Raw genomic sequence first — 24,849 nt, 5'->3', positions numbered from 1 at the left:
CAGGAGTTAGTGAAAAATCAACATTTTTTAAAACAGCCATCATGAGTGGCTGATTATTGTATGGGGAAGGGGTTACCCACAGATTCCTGATGTCTGATGATAGCCCTCCTTTAAGACTTACAAAATACTTTACGGCATTCATTGCATTAGATCCTAACAATGAAAACTCAAGGTGAGCATTAGAGTAATATTGTTCCTATTTTACACAACTGAGGCAAAGAGATGGGAAGTGACTGGCCCATGGGAATATAACTATTAAGTGTCAGAAATGGGATTTGAACATCAAACCAATTCAAACATTTATTAAGCCCCTACTGTGTTCAAGATACTAAGTGAACGCGCATTTATTAAGAACCTACTGTGGTAGACTCCAGAGATACACAAATAAAACAAAAAATAGACCCTGTTCTCAAAGTGTCTACATTTGAATGGAGGAAGAAGATGTGATAGAGAAATGGATAATCAGATCCTTGGCAGTTGGAGTCAGTAAGAAGCTGCAAAGACCAGAATGGGATTTCTGGAGGACATAGTATATGAGTTAAGCCTTGATGGAAGTTGCGAATTCTAAGCATCAGAGGTAGCAGGAAAGGCAGGCTGGAGCCAGATTGTGAAGGGCTTTAAATGCCAACTTCAGACTGCTCCTAAATGCAAGTCCAGAGTTCTTTATCTACCACCATCCTGCTTTCAAAGTGCTTAAACATCTGCCTGCTCCTGAACTGCCCCCAGGGCTGTGGCTCCTAACCCAAGAGAGTCCACAGAATCTTGGGTTGGAAGGACCCTCATGGTCATATGGTCCCACCTCGACCTTAAGTAGGACTTCTTTTACAAGGTCCCTGACTAGTGAGCATTCATCTTCTGAACATTTCTGATTCCAGGACACTCACTACTTTATGAGGCAAGTATCCCATTTCATTACAGGAAAGCTCAAACTGTTAGCTGTTGTTTCATATGATTCTTCAAGGTTTTCAAATCACATTACATACATAATATTATTTGGTCCTCACAACAACCTGTAGTGGCAACCACACTGGCATACCCAGGACGGCTGCTAGCACAGGTTCTTAGACCTGCTTTGCTAGGAAAGAAAGCTGTTTAAGGAGTCAACAATCTTTTTAAAATCATATTCACTAGTTCAGGGGAAAAGTCAGGACCCTGAACTTAAGAGAAAATTCAAATGAAAAAATAGAGAAAATACAAGCAGAGAAATAAAAACCAACAGATAGAACTTCTAACTGTCTGAGAAATTAGCACAGATCAACAAAGAGATCCAACGTCGGACCAAAGCAATACGTGCAAAGTTACCAGAGAGAGAAGCACCAGCATCTGGGTTTTTCAAAGCCTGAGGGCTCCTTAATGGTTACCCAGAGTCTGATCTGGTCAAATAACAAGAACACTCTTCCAATGAGTGATCCCCAAAGCAAAATTCTTTTTTTTTTTAAGCAATTGGGGTTAAGTAACTTGCTCAAAGTTACACGGCCAGTTATTTCTGGGTGTGGTGCTGAGTATCTGAGCCCCGATTTGATCCCCAGGTCATCCTGACACTTGAGCCGGTGCTCTTACTCACTGAGCCACCTGGCCACCCCTACCCAAAGCAAAATTCTAAGCTCAGAGTATATATACCCTTTTTAGAGCCAGAAGGCATTACAACCCTCATGACTCAGTGCCTAATTAGAAATCAGCAAAAGGTGTTGAAAGCCTTTCTACAAGCAAGCCTCCCCTAAGCAAGCTTCCCTTTAATAGACTCCACCTGAGGCCTATTAATGGTCGGGGAAGATGTTTTATCCCATTAACATTATACACCCCAATGAGGTTAGTGATATGATTATTCTCATTTTATAGATGAGAAAACTGAGGCACCTGAAGGTTAAGGGACTTGCCCAAGGCTACACAGCCAGTAGGTACCTGAGGCAGGACTTGAACCCAGGTCTTACTGACTCCAAGTCTATCGGCATCATTGTACCTGGCTCCTTGGTGGCCTTTCTGCCTGACTCCCAGAAGAAGTACCTTTAGCTCAGATTCTTCCCTTGCTATCCAGACTTATGTATAAGAGCCAACCCTTCTTACTCCTTTCCCACTGTAGCCCACCCATCCCTCACCACTGCCAAAACCAGATAACCAAATCAAACAAAACACTCTTAGTTCTTGAGCTTCCAATATCCTGAGAGATTAGAAACTAAAAGGAGAGTCTAGTAAGTTCATTCCAGCATTTTAAATGCCAGTGGGACAAATATAGACCCAGTCGAAATTTAAAAATAAATCTAGTGGTCACAATGGGAGACATTTGTTCATATCATCAAACCAACCAGCCAAAGGGGTCACTGTTAAAGGACTCTCTCTCTCCCCAGCCCCAGCCAACACAAGAAAGAGGCACATTCAGACCTAAAATGAGCAGTAATCACATGCTATTATGCTATCTTCTAGCCTTGGGACCATGTAACTGGCCATTGGATTTCTAAAGCCCTGTTGGATACAGATAAAGGACTAATGAATCAGAGTAAGGATGCTTAACCTGTTCTGGGTCTTGGACACCTCCCTTATGGGGCCTAGTGAAGCCTATAGACCTCCTTCTCTGAAAAATAAATGTTTTTAAACACAATTTTTTTAAAAATAGAGTAAGAAAAGAAAACAATTACATTGAAATACAGTGGTCAAAGTATTTTTCAAAAACTTCATGGAACCCAAGTTAAGAACTTTTGAATTAGGTGATATAGTTAGGTCATACTTTCTCTTTCTCTAATTACCTTATGTATACTATGGGTTTATTCTACATATCCTGGGCTTCACTTGTAGTCAGGTAAACTTGGATTCAAATCTTGCTTTTTACATTTATAAACTGAGTGAAGCTGGTAAATTATTGTACCTCTCTTGCCTTGTCTATAAAATGAGTAACTTAGTCTCAATGACCTCTAAGGTCCCTCTTAATTCTTAATCCATATTTCTATGATGGGGAATTGGGGAGATGGTCAGAACAACAACATACTCACTGACTTCAGCTATGTATTAGATAGAAAGAGTAGACAGAGAGGCAGAGCCAAAAAGAAAAAGAGAGATAGAGAAAGAAAGAGAAAGGAAGGAAGAAAAAAGAAAAGAGGATATGGAGAGGGGTGAAAGAGGAAAGAAAGAAAGAAAGAAAGAAAGAAAGAAAGAAAGAAAGAAAGAAAGAAAGAAAGAAAGAAAGAAAGAAAGAGAAAGGAAGGAAGGAAGAAGAAAGGAAGGAAGGAAGGAGAAGGGGAGAGAGAACAAGAACAATGGAAAAATAAACATTAAAAAAAGAGGTCATGATAGGAGTGGCATTTTTGTTACTATCTTATTAAAGTTAATACATGAACTATTTCATAGGAAATAAAATAACTGCTTTTTGTCTAATTGTATAAAAGTACTGAGATGTAGCCCATCCTCTGCAAGCTCACTGAAAGCATCCTTGCCATGACTCTGCTGGCCAGCAGTATGATGGGGATAATATTCACTTTAGCCTATCTCTAAATAGTTCTGACTTCTGTTCACGTTGGAAGATTTTGTTCTGTGCAGCTTAGAGATTATGAGTATTTCATATGGAGGCATCTATTTAAAATGTTCTTAAGCTTTTTCGAATCAGTGTGGGCCCAGTTCTCTTTTTGATAATGGTCTGGATCCAGGAAAGTTTATTGGCCGAATACTTCTGATTATTGCAAGATCAGTATTTGTAGTATGGGGCCTGGACATCTGTCAAGGTGGAGAGCTTCAAATGCAGAATTTAGCCACTGGTCATATCTTGCTAGGAAGTCAGTAGGTGATAAACATTTATGTCCTGAAATGATGGGTTGTCCTCTCTATTATTTTCTTGAATTGATCCCTGAGTCTGGGTTCTCTAAGGGTAATGCTTACAGGGTAGTTTCTGAAAATGAGCTTGTCTGAAATTGCCATCATAGCCCCTCTCCTTTCCACATATTATCTATTACTATTACCATTAGGTTACTATTGTAGATAGCAATTCCTACTGTATTGGCAATCCTCCTTTTTGGAAGTCCATGGAGAATATATCCTTGTGCATTATGTAAGTGATATGGTTTACCATCCCCTACCAATGCTAGGGGAAATGCAGCCAAGGAGTTAAGTGGCTACATTAAAATAAAAATCTAAATTCCTGGTAATAATTTATTATAATAATTATAACAATATTATATAATAAATATTTTATTACAATAATACTTTATTATAAATAATAACAGCTTCTATTTCAACAGTGTCTTATAGTTTACAAAGTGCTTTCCTTGCAAAGCTGTGAAAAAGTGAATGTTAATACTACTCTAACTTTACAGTAATACATTTTACAAATGAGGAAACTGAAGTCCACAGGAGGTGTTACTTCAGTATCAATTATGGATCATAGATTTAAGCTGGAAGAGACCTGAGTGGCCACTGAGTTCAAAACTATCCTTTTACAGATAAGGAAACTGAGGCCCAGGGAAGCACAGAGATAGAAGGGAGCTCAGAGACTGTTTAGTTTTAGCCCACTTCTGAAAAAGAATTTTCTCTACAAAATAAATAATGACAATAATGATGATAAATAGCATTTACACAGTGCTTTAAAGTTGACAGAACACTTCCCATATGTTATCTCACTTGATCCGTACAACCTTGTAAAACAGGCACTATTATTATCACCCCCATTTTTGCAGTTGAGGAAACTGAGGTAGCCCAAGCTTGTCTTTCCCAGGTAACACAACTAGCTGGTAAGTACGAGGTGGGTTTTGAATTCAGGATTTCCTATCTCCAAGTACTCTAGACATCGAGGGCAGTCTATATATAGGTACTGAGAGGTGAGATATAATGCCCTGTATAAGGAATAAGGTAGTTCATGAAGTGAAACAGAGAGGGAATGAGAAGGAATGGTCTGTGCCACCTACTTGCTTAAATACCCAATCAATAGTCATCTAGCCTTTGAAGCAGCAAGGCATCCTGAGGGAGACAGGTGGCAACACCTGCCCGGCACGTCCAAGCACAGCCTTGATTGCTATCTCTCTGGAGTGGTTGATGGAGAGAGCCCAGGACCTTGAACCCAGGATCCTTGGAAAAAGCAATGCTTCTATTCAGGTGTCCTAAGCCAGCACCTTGGGAAGTAACTCCTGCCATTTAAGCTTTCTGACTCAGTTTCTTCATCTGTAAAATGAGAATAATAATAGCATCAACCCCCCAGGGGTTGTTATGAGGGTCAAATAGTTGTAAAATGCTCACACATAGTAGGACTATAGAAATGTTCACCATTATTATTAATGTTAACAAATCAGCCACCTCTAATGAAGACCCAAATCAAGATCCCTGTCACTGTCAGATGGTTCAACACCAGAAACTAATAAATTGTAGAAATGACATGAAAGAAAAGGCATGGCCATCTGCTTTGCTGCTGCCCCCTAAGGACCATGGGACCTTCTGACTCAGATGTGTTGTCTCCCCCATCAGAATGTGAGCAAGGAACCGGCTTACTTTTCTATTTGTACCTCCAGTGTTTAGCATGGTGATCTGCACACAGTAGGTGCTTCAAAATGCTTCCTTCATTCATTCTTTGTTTGCAGATGACCCACCCAAAACAGCCTTTTCCCACACTGAGTTATAATTATAGGGATGCTTTTCTTTACATCAAGCTCAGATTTGCCCTTTTATACCTTCCTCCCATTGCTACTGGTTCCACCACCTGGGGTCAAGTAGAACCAATTGAATCCCCCTTCCAGGTGATAGATAGGCCTTCAAATACACCAAGACTGTTATCACATTGCCCAGTAAGACTTCTCTTTTCCAAGCTTATTATGCTCCTGCCCTGTACCAGATCTTTATACGGTATGAACTCAAGGTCTTTCCCAGTCCTATCTGTCTTCTTCTAGATTCTCTTCAGTCCTTCCTCTAAAATATGGCATCCAAAATTGAAGGAGAATTCTACCAAGTATCGTGACCAGCACTCAAACCCAGGTCTAAAGACTTCCAGTGCGATGCTCTTTCAATATAGCTATGCTGCCAATACACTACCTACCCAGTAACCTACCTATTCCTTGCATGTGATTTCTGCCATGCAGAGCACATCTCTCCTCCTACCTAAATGGAAGCAGGACAGGCATACCAAAAATACAGGACTGGAACATGTCTGGATCTACGCAGCTAAATTATGGCACCAATTGTTCTCAGAAAGGTTAGAAATCTTTTCAGCTTGACACTAGGACCTTCTGCTGGCTGCAGTATTTACCCCATCATGTATGTCTCAGGACATATTTAGAACCCAAAAAAAAACAGGCATTAGCAAGAGTAAGCTAGCTGGGCCTTCACCTCCTCCCCTTTCCTTCTTTTCTTCATTAAGCTGAAAAACAGAAAACTGTTGTCCATTTTCACCACAGTGCATCCCTTACCTAAAATAGCTGTGCCATCTGCCCCGAAAATGAAAGGTCTTGAGCTCGCCCACTCAGGGCCAGAGCAAACAGTCTTGCTGCACAGTAACTTCCCTGATGGCTGGCATCCACAGATTTCTACTCAGGGAGGCAAAAGAGCTGAGGGCTTATGAAGGCTGACCATCTGCTGCATCCTGCTCCTGCCCACCTTGGGATGAGACAAAGAATGGCCAATCTTTCTTCTTATTGATTTTCCCCAGCTTTTGAACAGCAGTTCTATTACTTGGGGTTGATCTCAGACTTAATTGGAGAAGTCATTTTTCTTCCCTCCCACCCCCATGCCTCCTATTCATTCAATGAACATTTATTAAGCGCCTAGTAAGTGGCAGGCTATGGGGCAGCTAGGTGGTACCAATGGATAGAGTACTGGATCTGGAGTCAGGAAGACCTGAGTTCAAATTTGACCTCAGACACTTAGTAGCTGTATCACATCACTTAACTCTCTTTGCCTCAGTTTCCTCATCTGTAAAACGAGCTGAGAAGGAGATGGCAAATCACTCCAGTATCTTTGCCAAGAAAATTGCAAAAAGAGTTATGGCGAGTCAGATATGACTGAAAACAACTAAATAACCAATGTGTCAGATTCCATGCCAGGCCTTTGGGATGCAAACTTTTTACCTTTTTTATTCTGATCTGCCCAAATGGCACTGCCCCTTCCCTCTGGAAGCAGCTATATGGCACAGTGGACAGAGCACTAGGCCTAGAGTCAGGGAAACCAAAGTTCCAACCTGGTCTCAGACACCAGCTGTGTGACCATGGCCACATTCATTTAACCTTCCAGCCTCAGTTTCCTCCACTGTAAAATGATGACTAAATAGCACCTACCTCCCAGGATTGTTCTGAGAACCAGATGATATTATTGTAAAGCACTTGGCACAGTACCTTAAGCATATAATAGATATTAATAAATGTTTACTGATCGATTGATTGGCAGAATGATTTGAGAGGAGAGAGACTGCAGTTAGGTAGCTATAATAATACTTAAGGCAAAAAGGGATAAGGACCCAAACCAGAGTGGTGACCATGTATAATGAAGGCAATAGACTGTAGAGATGTCATAGAGATGGCTTGGCAAATGAGGAAATATTACCCCCTTTTTCAGGGAGCCTTTTCCTGACCTGCAGCCTCCTTCTGCCCTGACCTACAGCTACTGCCTTCCTCCTGCTATTATGTTCCATTTATACTGTATCTATCTTGTATGTATTCCAGCAAGAGTAAAAAAAGACAAGGAAAAGGACCTATATGTACAAAAATATTTATAGCAGTTCTTTCAGTGAAGGTAAAGAATCAGAAATTGAGAGGACACCCATCAATTGGGGAAAGGCTGAACAAATTGTGGTGTATGAATGTGATGGAATATTATTGTGTTGTAAGAAATGATGAGAAGAAAAACATAGGAAGACTTACATGAACTGATGCAAAGTGAAATGAGCAGAACCAGGAGAACATTGTACACAGCAACAGCAATATTGTACAATGAAGAACTGTGAATGACTTGACTATTCTCAGCAATACAGTGATCTAAGACAATTCCAAAAAACTCATGAAGATGCTATCTACTTTCAAAGAAAGTACTGATGGAGTCTGAATGCAGATTGAAGCATACTTAAAAAAAAACTTTATTTTTCTTTGTTTTTTGTCTGTTTTCTTTCACGATAGTACTATTATAGAAATGTTTTGTATGACTGCATACATATAACCTATATCAAATTGCTTGCCTTCTCAATGAGAGGAGAGAGGAGGAAGGGAGAGAATTTGGAACTCAAAATTTTAAAAACCAAATGCTAAAAATTGTTTATGTGTAATTGGATAAAATAAAATATATGTACCTAGTTATATGCATTTTGCCTAGTCCATTAGAAACGTAAGCTCCCTGAGGGCAGGGATTATGGGCTTTTGTTTGTATTACTTTGTATCCCCAGAACTTAGCACAGTGCTTGACACATTGTAAGTACTTAATAAATGATTATTGACAGACTGACTGATAGGAGGTATGAGGGAGAGGGAAGAGTTAAGGAGGACACTGAAATTGTGAATCTGGTCTAGCAAGAGGGTTGCCCTTAACAGAAACAGGGGATTTAGGAAGAGGGGAAGGTTTAGGGAAGAGGTTTAAGTTCTGTTCTAGGTGGCATAGTGGATGGAGTGCTGGGCCTGGCATCAGGTAAACTTCAGCTGGAATCAAGCCTCGGACACTGAGTAGCTGTGTGACCTTGGGCAATTCTCTCAGACCAAGTTTCCTCATCTGTAAAATGGGAATAATAACAACATCTCTCTCTCCAGCTTCATTGTGAGAATAAAATGAGATATTCTTACCATCATTGGATATGATCCCACCAATGAGACATCTTCCCTTCCTACCCTGTTCTAACACACTGGAGGCTTCCTAAGGGACATTCAGCTGAGTGGCACGAAAACATCATGAGAGGACAATGCCGAACCCACCACTGAGCCATCCGGTGGCCCTGGCCTCTGGAACTTTGCCAGGTCAGATGTCACTTTCCATTTTTTACTTTATACCATTTTAAGTCTATACTCTTGAGGAATAGCTAGGCAACACACGCCTACTCCAGGCTTCACATTTGATTCTGAAAGCCTCCGTCAAAGAGACATTCCTGAAACATCTCCAGGGAGTTCACACACTTCTTCATAGCATTGCCAGCACACATGCTGCGGTGGGGCCTATTTTTCCTTTGACTCACTTCTTTTAAAACAGACGCACACACACACAGACACACACACACACACACACACACACGGGAAGCCACCAAGTGAGCCTGTCCCCAATGATTTGTTTATAAACATCACTTGAAAAGCCTCCAAAGACCCATAAAACTCCGACCTGATGTGCTTTGGTCTGCATCAGTCAGACTGAAGCACAGATGAGCATCCTTAGGCTGATTTCTGGGGTTGGCCCCAGGGACCATCATGGAGGGCTGCTTTCTTCTTCTGCTCTGACCCAGGAAGCCTCATTGTCCATCCCCAGAAAAGGAAGGCCAGTTGCTAATGACTGACAGGGGAGTCTGCCTGTCAAGGGGACTCTAGCTATGAACAGGTAGTTCAGCTAAGGCATCAGATTTGATTCCTGCCCATGATCAGCCAGGGATGTGCACTTATGTACCTAAGGTTTTTTTTCCCCCCATTTCTCAATTTTGTAAATGGAGACTATGGTATGGCCAGAATCCTAGGAACTTGGTGAGGAGGAGGAAGAGAATTGACATTATATAATGCTTTACAATTTGAAAAGTGCTTTGCATGACTGTGTCCTTTGAGTCTATGAGGTAGGTATTATAGGTAGTTTTCTCCTCATTTTATAGATGAGGAGACTATCTCATCTCAGAGAGGGACATGATCACACAGCTCATGTCAAGCACCTCTGATGCTTCCTGGGTAACCTTGGACAGCTGTGGCATTCAAGGACATTTTGTGTCTTCACGGACCCCTGGTGAGGTCCTCTGTGATGCTGCTCTCAACTGGTTAGTTAGCATGTCTAGGCTCCCTTGAAGAGTCCCTAACAGAGCGCTCATTCACCCATTTAACACTCATCACTCAAGAAGGGCATACCCTTTTTGAATCTATCCACTTACATTTTCAGAAACTATTTACCAACAGTCCAATGGATCTGTAATCTCAGGTCTGTGTGAGCTCAATCAATCAGCCAGCATTTATTAAGAATCAGCTTTATTACATGTCCTGGGCAAGGCACTGGGGACCCTCTCTCAAATAATGCATATAGTTGGTAACGTGTCCATGCTGCCCAGCCCTCTCTGTTTGAAAACAAAACAAGTTGTCATGTTTGATATGTTTTGTGATAGGTTGGTCTGGTAGGAAAGGACATGAGAAACAATTTAGACGGAAATATATTTTTAAAATTGTCATCATCTCCTTTCACCTAACCATCTTCACTTTCCATAAAAATTAAAGCAATTAAAAAAGATCTTAAAAGAATGAAGGAAACCATTTTCCTCAGCTAGGGTGTGGATCTTCCTCTTAAAGCCTATCTTCCATCTACTCTGTTGTATTATGCATGGAAGTATTTATTTGTCTGTTGTCTCCACCATTAAAAAACAAGGTTCTCCAGAACAAGGGACTCTCTTTGACTTTTCTTTGCCCTGCTTAGAACAACACCTGACATACAGGACATATGCTTGCTGGTAGATGTCCTCCCACAAACTTGTCAAAAAGGGGTCTTCCCAATGTGCTGGAGGCCATTCCTGAGTTTTCATACATGATAGATGGTAGATATGGGCTTCTTCTTATGGTCTTTCAGTTGATTTAGATGTGTGTGACTCTTTGTGACCCCTTGAACCATACTATTCATGAGGTTTCTTGGCAAAAATACTGAGTGCTTTGCTATTTCTTTCTGTAGTAGATTAAGACAAAGAGAGGTGAAGTGACTTGCCCAGGGTCACACAGATGAAATATTTGTGTTTTGGGGCTAAATTTAAACTCAGGTCTTCTTGATTCCAGGCCCAGCCCTCTATCCACTGAGTCACCTAATTGTTTCCTAATTATTTTTCCAGGGTCTGACTCCCCTGGACTTCTCTTGCTGTAGTTATTGGCTCATCTCAGTCACGACCAACTTTTCATGACCCCATTTGGGGATTTCTTGGCAAAGATACTGGAGTGGTTTGTCATTTCCTTCTCTAGCCCATTTCACAGATGAGAAAACTGAGGCAAAGAGGGTTAAGTGACTTGTCCAGGGTCATATAGCTAGTAAGAGGCCAAATTTGAACTCAAATCTTCCTGACTCTAGACCTAGCACTCAATATATCTATCACTGCACCACCTACCATATGGGTTATCCATCTGTTATCTCTCTTGCCATGTGATCTCTCTCTCTCTCTCTCTCTCTCTCTCACACACACACACACACACACACACACACACACACACTTCACTGAGGACTTTTTTCTGGAAAATTTACAAAACAAATGAGATCATGTCTGTGACAGCTTTAAGCTTTTAGGAGGACGGAGAGAGAAACTAAGCAGGTAAGACTCCTTGGCAAGCAGTAAAAAATCCCCTCCTCCATCCTCCATAACCCATGGAAAAGATTCTTCTCCCAGCCACCTGATCCATGGAGGGCAAGTAGATGACAATCTCCTTTCGTGCCTCGTGGAACACAAGAGCCAGACAAGTGATGCAGAAGGTTGCTGCCTTTCTTTTTCCAGCAGGAATTGTGGGAAGTCAGGGTCAAACAAGTTGTGAATCTAAACTAAAGGAAGAAGGGGATGGGAAGGAAAGATAAGTCTATGACCGATTTTATCAGGCAGCCAGAAAAGTTGGTGTGTGCCCCTGCCTAGAGCCAAAGGGCTGGCAAGGACCATTTGGGCCCAGGAGCCTCAAGCTCAGCCCCACCAGGCAGCTCGGCCTCTTCTTTTGTAGCTAGCCTCTAAAAGACACACAGCTTGGACCAAGGTGGGAATTTCCACTTCCAATATGAAGTCATAATGTCCCCCACATAAACACCTCCTCCCATCCCCCAACTGAAAGTGATCTCTCTTTTGCCCCCTCATACCCTGTACTGTTTATTTGAGTTTAAGCTTGCTGTATTTGTCCTACCCCACCCCAATGGAATGTAAACTCCTTGAGGACAGGGACTTAGTTTCTCCCTCTCTCTTGCTTTCTCATCCATCCATCCATCCATCCTTCCTTCTTTCCTTCCTTCCTTCCTTCCTTCCTTCCTTCCTTCCTTCCTTCCTTCCCACTTTTTCTTCTTTCCTTCCATCCTCCCTCCTTCCTTCCTTCTTTTGCTTTTTCTGCCTAGGTATACCCATTGCAAAGTCCAGTACCTAGCACCTGGTAATTGCTTAATAAATGTCCTTAAATAAAGGGATACGAAAAAAGAAACAAGTAACAGTTAACAACAACAACTAGCAGTTCATGTTGATGGAGCTTTAAGTATTACAATAAGCTTTACATACATTATCTAAGGTCCTTGGGAGCAGAGATTTATTTCATTTGGGGGCTTTGTATTTCTAGCATCTAGCACATAGTGGGCTCTTAATATAAATGCTTGCTGATTATCTCCTTTGATCCTCACAACTACCCTGGGAGGCAGGTAATGTTATTATTCTCATTTTACAAATGAAAAAACTATGAAGTTAAGTGATTTGTCCAGGGTCACTCAGCTAGTAAGTCTATGAGGCAAGATTTGAACTCTGGTCTTCCTAATTCCAAACCCAGTACTTCATCCACTATGCCACATGCCTTTGGTTCAATTCAACAACTTGTTTTTTTTTTTAAGTGCTGTGCTGGGCACTGGGGAACCAACACAAAAATTTAACAAGCCCTGCCCTCAACGAGCTTCTACTCAGCTAGCAAAGTCATCAAGGGGGAGGCAAATTGACTTCTATTGTAAGACATACACTACTATATTATTGAAGGGGGGAAAGAGTTCAGGTTCAGTCATCTAACACTTACAGAATGCTTATGTTATGACAGGTAAAGCTTGGTACTGTGGGCACAGGGCAAAAATGAAACTGACTCTGCCCTCAAAGACCTTATATCGTACTGGCCCAACAGCACGTAAAATGTGTATAATTATTCTACAATTTTTACAATTATTATATAATAACTTCTATAATTATATAAAAATAAGTGTATATAATTATAGAAGAAACTATGTACACAAAAATAAGGCACTTGGGGTGGGGCACTGGTGACTATACATTGTACAGCTGAAAATGCTGTTTTTTTAATCGTTTTATAAAAATTCAGAATGTTGTTTTACTGGTGAGGATTAGGAAAGGCTTCATGTAGGAGGTGGCATTTGAGTTCAGCTTTCATGACAACTGGGGATCCTAAGAGACTAAGGTGAGGTAGGAGTGAACCCTAAAATGGGAGTGGGGGGAGGGAGCATCAGAGGACCAAAGACAGGAGACAGGAAGTCTGATTGGAATCAAGAGCGTGAGAAGCTGAGTAATAAGGTTGTCAATTTTTAATATTAATTGCTAATTTTGTTGCTGCCATGCGTGGTTCATTCTTGGCTAATTAACATAATTCAATGAGACAAGGACCCAAAAAGACACATTCAAGACAGAGGTGACTGGGGCAGAAGGAAAACTCCAATATGGAGCTCTGGGAAATTTCAAGGAAGGGGGGAACCCTTTCTGATGGGAGTGGGAATTGGAGAGGATGAACAGGAAGGCTTCATGAAAGATATGGTGCCTGACTTTAAGGGGAGAGTAAGACATCAACAAGCCACAGAAAGATTGTAATTCACAGAGCTGAAAAACCAAAAATGAGATAGGGAAATAACCAGTAATCTAATTGGGACAGAACATTGAGTGCATTAAGGCCAGGTCACAGGGGAGTGAAATAAGGCAGAAAAGGGAGACTAAAGACAGAATGCAGAGGGTCTTAAATTCCAGTCCAAGGAATCTGTACTTTCTCACAGAAGTAAAGTCTAATTCCCACACACTTTACAGATGTGTAAACTGAGGCTCAGAGTGGGAAAGTAACTTGCCCAAGGACACCCACGTGGTAAAAAGCAAAGCCAGGTTTCAAATCCAGGTCATCTTTCCAGAGGTAGCATTTTTTCCCCCACTGTAGCACAGAGACAGCTAGCATCAATTACCCACAATCTTCCACCAAGTTGTCTGTAGTCTATGTATGAATTATTGGCTGGCTAATCATTTTCCATTAGAAGAGAGAGGCAGACAGTGTTCATGACAATATTCGAGCCAAGCAGGAAGGGGGGAGGAGGGTGGGCGAGGGCTGAAGGGCAGAGGAAGAGGGGGGGAAAGAGAATGAATATTAACGGTGCGTCTTTTAAAATTTTCTTAAGTAGCTTAATCCATTAAACCAGCCTGGTACTCTTCAGCAATCTGCTCACGAAGGCCCCCTCCCTCTGAGTTGATCACAGACGACAGGCCCTCCATCATGGGGAATTAACCGACTTCTTGAGCAAATGATGTTTGTACATCTCACAAGTGCCAGAGTTAAGCAGTATTTACGGCTGGAGCCCTCTCTTTAGTATGCATGGTGGAGTAAGAGCAGGTCTCAGCATGAAGGAGTGGGCTGTTTGCCTTCACCAGAGGGTCCTCCAGGCTTTTAAACTGAAACACCATGGCCAGACCAACTGAGTCCTACTCACATCATGAGGGGCAACTTCTGAGCCCCTGACCTTTCAAGAAAACAAAGCCAGTATACAAAACAGAAGGAGTTTATAGAACCCCATTCATGGTAGACAGTGATGGGACCCATGGTACTCATCCCAAACCCTTAGAGCAGGAGGCTAAACTGGAGGTCCATGAACTTCTTCTTCTTTTTTTGCTTTTTGGAGGGGGGAGGGCAGAGCAATTGGAGTTAAGTGACTTGCCCAAGGCTAGTAAGTGTTAAGTATCTGAGGCAGGATTTGAACTCAGGTCCTCCTGACTCCAGGGCCAATACTCTATTCACTGCACCATCTAGCTGTCCCCTCATGAACTTCTTAATATTTTCTTAACTATGTCAACATAATCAATTTCCTTTATAAATCTATGTACTTAATTTTACACATTTGAAAACATGGCCTCAAATTTCTGATCTTTAAAATGGGAATTTGAACTAGATAGCCTCTTGAGAGCCCTTCCTGTTCTATGGCTATGACCCCATGACTAGCCCAGGGTCTTACTGCCAGTGTCAGAGGCAGGGTATTTAAGCTCAGGTCATCCTTACTCCAAGCCTAGCACCCAATCCACTACAACCACACTGCCTCTAAAGGGAGATCTAGGTTTGAATGCCACCTTTGGAACTTGCCTGGGCAAGTTCCTTAAGCCTCAGTTTCCCTATCTGTAAAATGGGGATCCTAATAGCACTTACCTTCAGGGACTTTTATGAGGATCAAATGAGAAAAATTGTAAAGAGTTCTGAAAACTTCAAGGTGCTATAAAAACATGAGCTAACCTTTGGAGGAAGAGGAGGAGGAAGATGTAGAGGAAGAAGAAGAGGAAGAAAAGAAGGAGGAGGAGGAGGCATATTCCTTTCACTAGAGCATCAGCAGGGAACTAGCAGTCTTAACCCACCTTTGAGAAGCTTATTAGGGTGTCTTCATCCCTATTGGCTTTGGTGTTGACTTGACCACAAGGGACTCTCTATCTCCATAGCCTAACAGAATGCTAATCAATTACTGCTTTAAACATAAGTACCTAGGGCTTTCCTTCTTTTGCCTAGGCAGATCTTAGACCCTCTGTGCCTCCACAAGAGGACTTCAGGAAATGCTCTGGCCAAAGAATCCATCCCTCTGCTGCCAACATGGTGACGGCTCCTCCAAACTAAGCCAGCCGGGTTCTAGGGCAGCAGGCAGAGTGACCATGTCCTGGGTTGCATTCCTAGGACTGGGAGGATGGGCTCAAGCTTACACTCCATCATGGGGAGCCCAGGGTCACCCACACACTATGGCAAGCTTAGTTCTGGTGATGTTCTGTTGGGATTTGGGAGCTAGACTCACGATTCTGTTGACGTGCGGAACACCTGGCTGAGAAATGTTTCCCACCAATGCAGACCAACAACAGCTTTGCCACTTAGGATAATAATAATGATGATGATGATGATGATGATGATGATGATGATGATGATGATGTTTGGTCATTTCAGTCATGTCCAACTCTTTGTGACCCCGTGTGGCGTTTTCTTGGCACAGATACTGGAATGGTTTGCTTTCTCCAACTCATTTTACAGATGAGGAAACTGAGACAAACAGGATTAAGTGATTTGTCCAGGGTCACACACATAGGAAGTGTCTGAGGCCAGATTTGAATTCAGGAAGATGCATCTTCCTGACTCCAGGCTGGAACTCTATGCACTATGTCATCTAACTATCCATTAATAATAATAACAAACATTTACATAGTGCCTTAAGATTTACAAAAATGCTATAAAAATCTTATCTCATTTGAACCTCATGAAAACATGTGGAGGTGGGTGCCATTATTACCCCCGTTTTATAGATGGGGAAACTGAGGCAGAAGGCGACATAACTTGACTGGGGTCACACAGCTAGTGAGTGTCTGGAGCCAAAGCTGAACTCAGGTCTTCCTGATCCCAGGCCCAGTGCTCTATTCACTGATCCACCCAGCTGCCTTTACCACAGACCCAGAACTAGAAGGAGCCATAGAGGATATCTAGGCAGTAGCCCCCTCTCACATTTTACAGAAGGGAAAACTGAGGCCAACAGAGGTAAAGTGACTTAGGATACTAGATCTAGAGCTGGAAAAGTCCTCAGAGGCTATCTAGTCCAATCCCCTCAATTTTACAGACGAAAAAACAGAGGCAGACAGTGATGATGCGACTTGTCCAGGGTCACACAGATAGTTAAGTGTCTGAGGCAGGATTAGGAACCAGATCCTCTCTGTCCAAGTCCACTGTACTTTCATGCTGCCTCCCATGGCCTCTTAGAGAGTTCCTGGGGCATCTTCCATGACTTGCCTATTGTCACATGCCCAGGACTTGTTACCAGGCTCCTCCTGGCTCTATTATGCCACACTGACTCACCTAAAGACACACTAACGTTGAACGGAACTGTGTCCCCCCTTTCTTTTAGATTCTCTCTTATTAGGGATGAGTCTGAGAGGAGGAGGGGAAGGCAATGAAAAAACAAAAGTGGATCCCCCAAACTGTGCTGCCCTTGTCCACAAAAGACAGCTTAACTGGGGGGAAATCCATTATTAATAACACAAAAAACCCTACTAACCAATTATGGCCCAGACAGAGCATTACCAAGATGTACTAATAGAGTTTCTATAGTTAAGAGAAGATTGATCGGGGATCTAAGACATCTGCATGAAGCCGAATTCTTTAGGATGGAATGTTAGATGCTACCACAGTCTTAGGGGTGATAAGTAAAATCCATTAAAGCTGAAAAACTCCACAGGCAAGACTCCCGATGCTCCCCCAGAGCTGACAGGCCTTGACACCATGACACAGATAGCATCAACTATGATAAAAATAAACGATAATGAATGGTGGGCAGGAAAAGCAGCTTCCTTAGAGCAGTAGTGCTGGGCCAGACTTCTGGGCCTGAAGTCAGAGGGGTTGTGGGGAAGTCACTTCATCTCTCTGGGTCTCAGTTTCCCCATCTGTAAAATAAGAGATTTAGCCTCCATGATTTCTAAGGTTTCTGCCAGCTCTAAGCCTCATGAATATTTACTAAGCACTGACTATGCACCAAATATTGTGTTGGGGTTGAAAGGGACAGTAAAGTAAGGTGAGAAACACTGAAGTGACAATGAGAAAGAAGGAACGATGTTTCCAAGGTCTTGTCCAATTCTAATGGTCAAGAAAGTCTATGAGAGGAAAGGGGGAGGAAGGGAGAGAGAGAGAGAGAGACAGAGAGAGACAGAGAGAGAGAGAGACAGAGACAGAGAGACAGACAGAAAGAGACAGAGACAGAGACACAGAGAGAGAGAGACAGAGAGAAATAGAGACAGAGAGACAGAGACAGAGAGAGAGACAGAGAGAGGGCCAATGAGAGAGAGACAGAGATAGAGACACAGAGAAACAAAGACAGAGACACAGAGACAGACAGAGAGAAAGGGGAGGGGAGAGAGAGAGAAAAGAGCCCCCACATCTTACAGATAATTTCACCCAAATCAGGCAGACAAAAAAGGCTCTCTGTGTGCCTTTATCTTCGATTGTGGATAGAAATACAAATGGCACCCCCCCGCCTTGCTGCTTTTTATGTTCAAAGAGATGCTCCTGAGCCTCAGAACATTTAGGAAGTTGAAACCTCTGACATTTAGATTATAACATTAATCTTGGAAAAAAACTTATGCACCAATGATATATAAATTACTTGTACACACACACACGCACACACACACACAGCGTGTGCCTGGAGTAGTAATTAGGGAGCCAGAGTGGAAACCAGAAGCACTGGGTCCAAGTCCTGCCTCTGACTCCCAGCCGTGCTACCATAGACAGGTCACTTACATGCCTATCTAGAGAAAATCTGGGCTCAGTCACTTGTACCAGGCTATACAACCATCATCACAGCCAGGATTCGAACCCAGTACTCCTGTATTCTTGCCACCACGCTGCACTGCTTTGACAATGATACATATGTATCAGGAGCTTGAAAAATATGTGCTCCAGAAAAACCACTACCACCTAAATACTGTATTCGTTGTGACCAATCCAGACCCCAAAGAGGAAACTAAATGAAAGCCAGATCTCCCTTCTTTTCAGAGGTGGGGAACCTTGGGTGCAGAGCCCTGCATACACTGGCAGACTCAGGTGATGCAGCAGTTCTGCCAAACTGTTTTTCTCCCTTTTTCTTCTTTATTCTTTGTTATGAGTGAAAGATTAAAGGGGGGAGAGGGGACTTGATTTGGAACTGAAGGTAAATGTTTGTAATGCAAAAACAAAACACATCAATAAAGCTTTACCAAAAAAGAGTGATAAAAAAGCAAAAGAAGATGACTTTTTAAAAGTTATGTTGCATGTTATTCAATGATGACGCTAGTATATGAGGCTAAGGAAACCTCTGGTCAAGTCAAGTCCATGAGCATTTATTAAGGGCTGCCCCTGAGCTGGGTGAGATGTCTAAGCACCAGAGATCCAAATACAAGCAGAAAACTAGTCCTGCCCTCAAGGAGCTTACATTCTAATGGGAGATGACAACACAGAAGAGGACACTGGTGCTAGACCCACAGAGAACTGCATGGGAGAAGTGGTTGTGGCCGACCCATGCCTAAGTCTGTTGGGGAAAGAGTCTCTGCCCAGATGCCCTTTAGTTAAGATTTGCAAAGTCTAGATTTGCATCTGTATCTCATTTGAATTTTCACAATAAGCATGTTATAGGAAAAGCACTGGATTTGGCATCGGAGGCCTGGGTTCAAATCCAAACTCTGCTATTTACTCCTTCTGGGCACTGCTGGGGCCCCTCCTCAAAGAATGTTCTGGGCAGGCAGTCATCAGTCAGGAGAAGGGGACTTGAGGGCAAAGGTTCCTTCCAGCTCTAAATCTATTCTCTGATCTAGGATTAGGAAATAAAAGCTCAGAAGGGTTAATTGCCCTGCCTGTGGTCACATAGCTAGTCTATGCCTAAGGCAGGATTCAAACCCAGGTCTCTCTGAACCACAGGTCCAGAGCTCTGTGCTCCATCACACGATCTCTTATGTGATGCCCACAGCCCACCGGAAGAGGCTTTTCCATCTTCCCCACCACAGACATTGTCATGCCAGCCCATCATCACCCTAAACTTGGCTTCTGTTTGTTTTTACCCGTATCCAGGGAGCAGTGACAGCTGCACTAAGGTGGCAACATTTCAGGCTGGCGCTCTCACCCAGGGCACAAACAGAGAGAGGTTACAGCTGAAGAGTGCCCCAAGGCCTGGCCTGGCACCAATGGCCTTTGTATGACTGATTCAACCTATAGCTTTGGATGGAATCCTAATTCTCAGGAGCCCATGGAGGCAGGCATACCCTATTCATGAAGGGGAACCTTTCAAATGGACCAGAGCATTGGCCCAGATTCCCAGGGATCCCTTCTCAACCCATCCTCCACAATGCAAAGTGACAGCGATCTTATAAGCTGAGGAAAAGGAGGGGGGGGACAGAAACTTCATCCAGTCTCATCTCAAATGAGCAATTCACTTTGGAGGGGGTAGAGATGACCTTGGATATGCCACCAGAGTGAAGAAGAACAACCCATCAGAACTGTCCACACAGCCCCAAAGATCAGACTCTTGTGGCCTCTTCTGATTCATCTTAATGCTGGAAGACACCAGAGACCTTTTACAAGGTACGAGGGGAGGCAGCCAACTCCCTTTGGAATGCAAGTGATAATTTGCTATAGGCAGACTTGGATCCCTTCCTGGCACCCACAGATGACAAGTTCATTCCTGCCTCATGGTGCCCATTACACAGAAAAGAGAATCAACTTACTGGCTAGTAGGCTTTTCCAGTCAGAAGGAATTCCAAGCAAGAAGGGATTTTAAAGGCCATCCTGTCTAACTCTCTCATTTTTATAGAAGAGGAAAATGAAGAAAAAGTGTTCAGATAGGAAATGTTTGTCCTTCATTCTTGAAGGGGACCATGACATCAGGAAGATGGTGCCATGACTTGCAGGCGAATTGGATTTAAGTGAGGGAAGGCTGTGCAAAGTCACCAGCCTCACTTTCTCCTCTTGAGCCATCTGGGTCCAGTGGCCAAATACAGATCAGGATCACTGGAGATGGCCCCCTCAGACAGGTAATACAAGCAAGAAAACAACCAGAGAGAAGGAAGAACCTTCCTTTAAAGTCAGCTTCCAACCAAGTTGATTTTTTATAATTGCATTTTTACAAACAATTTTATAATTACCCACAACAGATTGTAAGCTCCTTGAGAGCAGAGATTCTTCAGCTTTTAACCTTTTGCCTTTAAAATAATGCTTAACAAATGTTTAACTAAATCACAATTGAAAAACTCATGAGAAAGTTAGTGGAGAAGGTCAAGACATCAGTGAATGACTAGAATAGACAAGACAATGGCTAGGCTTCTTCAACACAGAGAAAACATTTTTCTTTTAAAAAAGTGTAAAAACCCGAAAGAGACTAGTCTTAATAGAAATCGAGATCAAAGACAATAAAAGATAAGGCTCTAGCTTGAGAGACAGTGTGGAAAGATGACTGAAGCTGGGGTCAGGAGAGGCAGGGTTCAAATACCACCTCTGACACTTACCAGCTGTGTGAAAGGAAGGAAACAGGCATTTATTAAAAACATACTGGGTACCAGGCATCTCATTGGACCCTCACAACTACACTGAGAAGCAGATGCTGTTACAGACTGATTCCCATTCTGGCTTACCTTCTGTCTCATTTCACATTTCTAGCCCTTGGTTTCCTTATTTGGAAAATGGAAATAATTCTATCTCAACCACCTACCTCATGAGTTTTGTGAAGAAAACTATAAGGCATGGCATAAATGTCAACTGTTGTGTTTTTACAGATGAGGAAACTGAGGCAAACAGGGTGAAATGACTTGCCCAAGGTCACACAGGTAGTAAATGTCTCAGGCCAGATTTGAACTCAGAAAGATGTCTTCCTGACTCCAGTCTAGTGATCTACTTACTTCACCATCTAGCTGCCCTTAACATCAAATTCTGCTGCTGCTGCTGCTGTTACTATTATTGCTGCTACTGTTGCTGTTGCTGCTGTTGCTACTATTATTACTACTACTGCATAAAGCACTGAAGGGCTGGCAGAAGGCCATTATTGGCTGACCTTTCACCACCTACATGACCCTGAACTTGCAAGCGGTCTGTCAGATAGTATGAGCTACGGTCACCTTATAGTCCAAATAGATTAGAAGAAGGATCCTGGCTTCTAACAGGAGCAGGAAGGGACTCTCCTCATCATCTTGCTTATCATGGGGCAAGACTGAAAGGAACATTAATCACCTGTATCAGCAGGGACTTTTACTCAGAACAGCAGCATCTTCAACTCTATCTTTTTCTAGTCTTTGATTTTCACTCCACAATCAACAGCAGTAATCTTTCTACTGTCCACCTTGCAAGATTCAATTCCAGCTCACAAGGAGCTCATCTTCTAACAAGGGATTCAACAAGTACATGTAGATTGATACATGTATGTATATGTGTATATCTGCATATGTATGCAAATATTTGTGTATGTGTGTATGTGTAAGTATATATTCATCGTTGGACACGACTCTCTGTGACCCCATTTGAGGTTTTCTTGGCAGAGATACTCAAGTGGCTTGCCATTTCCTTCTCCAGCTCATTTTACAAATGAAAAAATTGAGCCAAACAGGGTTAAGTGACTTGGCCAGGGTCACATGGCTAGTAAGTATCTGGGTGTCCTCCTGACTCCAGGGCTGGTGCTCTATCCACTGTGCCACCTAACTGCCCCATAAACATTTTACACACACACACACACACACACACACACACACACACACTAATTGCAAATAAATATAAGGTAGTTAAGTGAAAGGCAGTTTGGCCTAGGAGCACTGGGGGTCCCAAAGTCTGGGCTTGGCAGAAGCGTGCTATGTGTTTGTCCTCTGAAGGCTACTGTGGCTAAGTTGTCAAGGCTCCTTGCCAGGGAAACGGCCACCCCAGTGATGATTTTTTCTAGCTGTAATAATTTCTAATGACAGGGTTTTTTAAAGAGTACAGGAGTTAGGATTGCCTTAGCAGAGGGAATAGTCACATGCCTGAAAAGTTTGGATGCTTGAAGGCTCAGGTTTCCTCAGCACAAGGAAATGTTCAAAGTTCATATCAGAGGATCAAGGTGTAAAGCAAACCAGCTAATTTAAACCAATGGATTTAGCAACTGAAGACGGATTTTTGCTTGACTGAGCAAGAGGCCTGGGATTGGCTCCCTCCCTCCCCTCCTTTAGTCCTCTCAACCTTCCCAACATGCCTTCCTATTCATCCACTACCAACTCCCAGCTTTTCGGAAAGTACTAGTAATAATTTATTTGGGGGAGAGGGAAATGAGAAGGAGGTGAAGGAGAGGATGGTCCAGACCTCTGTGATTTCCCTGGTGTGGGGAACTCTCTCCACATAAATAGACTTGACAACTCATCTATAACTTATAGTCTCATTGGCACATTTTTGGATATGGTCAATGTGAGAATCTGTTTTGCTTGCCAAGCATATGTGACAAAGAATTCATAGGGTCTTTTTTTTTTCTTTCCTTTTCAACTGGGAAGAAGGGGAAAAGACGGGAGAGAAAAAAAATGTTTGTGAACTGAAAACAAAAATTAATTTAAAAGTACAAAACCAAACCTTAGAGGCTTATAGCTGGGGGCATGGGGAAATTAGGTGACTTGTTATCACACAGATACTATATATCACACAGGCAGAATTGAACCCAGGGTTTTCGCAAAGATGGCCCTCATCTACTATCCCATAGCAATAACAGCCACAACAACCCCCCACAGACCAACACAGTAGCAACTGCCATCTAGCCCCTTACAGTTATAGCAGCAAATCTACAGAAGGTTTGCAAAATACTTCCCTCTCAACAATCCTGTGAGATAAGGAGAGAAGGTACAATTATCCATATTTTACAGATGAGGAAACTGAGGTAAACAAGGTTAAGTGATTTGCCCGGGGTCATATAGCTAGTGTCTTAGGCTGAGTTTGAACTCAGCTCTTCCTGACTCTGGGCCTGGCACTATCTACTATTCCACCTGTCTACAATCCTAAGAGATGAGGGGTGAAAGAGATGATGATTATCCATATTTTACAGATGAGAAAAGTGAGACCCTGTTGCAGCAAGCACCCCAGCGTCCCCAGGGTGGCTGCCAACACAGGTTCTTGGATCTGCTTTGTTAAAGGAAAGCAACTCAAAATGGGTTAACAAGCTTACTTTAATCAGTCAAACATATGTATCGTTTACCTAGTTCATGGGAAAAAGGTCAGCACCCCGAACTTCAGAATATACAGACAGAATTATCAAGACAGAAACAGATCAAGTAGACAGCTTCCAAACTGTCCAACCATTACATCCATACCAAACCAACATCTGGGTTTTTCAAAGCCAAGAGGGGGCTCTCAACAACGGCTTCCCATAATCCAGATCAAATCACAGAACACTTCTCAAAGTGAGCCCCAAAACAAAGCTCCACATCAGGGCTTATATAGCCTTCTCCTGGCTCAGAGAATGTAACAACCTTATTGACTCACTGGCCAATCAAGAAGTATCTACTGAAAAACAAGCCTCCCACCCCAGGCTCCAGGTGCACTTTAGCCTAGGGGCAGGGAAGATCTTAAAAATTTACATTCCCATTACAGACCCCAAGAGCTTAAGTCATTTGCCCAGTAAGTATCAAAAGTATCTTGAGGGAGTACCAAAAGACTTGAGTTCAAATCATGGTTCAGGCCCGTGAGACTGGGGACAAGCCCCTTAACTGCTCTGGGCCTGTGTCTTTACCTGTAAATCAAAGACTGTGAACTAAGTGACCTTGTATGTTCCTTCCAGCTAGGATCCTTTAAGACTTTAGGGTCTGAAGACCCCACTAGGACTCAGTTTCCTCACCTGTAAAATGAAACAGTCAGACCAGACAACCTCGAAGGTCCCTTTCTAGCTCTAGACAATGGCAATTGTTCACTCCCACCCCCAAGCTTGGGCCCGCTCTCTTTTTTATTAGTTCGCTGGAGTTCCTGAGTGGCACCAGCTCATAACTGTCCTGTTCTGCAATCCCATCTGGCACAGCAAAGCCCATCATTTCACTTGATTCTGCAACATTTTTATTAAAGGGAGTCTTGCAAATCCCTTTAGTTCTGTGTACAAATGAGTTTGTCTTCAAAAAAAAAATGTTTTTCAGTTTGGCTACTTTTAACTCCCAGAAAACAAAACTGCCTTTGTTGAAATTTCTGCCTGGGCAAGTAGATCTTCTGACAGCTCCCCCAACTCCAGCCTCCCCCTGGAAAAATCCCACACTTGGCCAAGTAGGTAAAGGCCCCCGGGGGAGGGAAGAGGACAAAGAAATGGTAAACC

At 42.7% G+C, this 24,849-nt stretch overlaps 1 protein-coding gene across 4 annotated transcripts in view; it reads right to left on the bottom strand.

Moving 5' to 3' along the window:
• The window catches only part of LDLRAD3 (low density lipoprotein receptor class A domain containing 3), a 272,832-nt gene that overhangs the window by 171,036 nt on the left and 76,947 nt on the right, over positions 1-24,849 (bottom strand). The gene's annotated exons all lie outside the window — the stretch shown is intronic.

The sequence above is a fragment of the Petaurus breviceps genome, unplaced genomic scaffold, assembly GCF_028583685.1.
Source record: "Petaurus breviceps papuanus isolate PSGF00001 unplaced genomic scaffold, PetGlider_PUasm1.0 188, whole genome shotgun sequence".
Lineage (NCBI taxonomy): Eukaryota > Metazoa > Chordata > Mammalia > Diprotodontia > Petauridae > Petaurus > Petaurus breviceps.
Note: the sequence above shows the minus strand (reverse complement) of the source record. Positions and strands in the feature narration are given on the sequence as shown.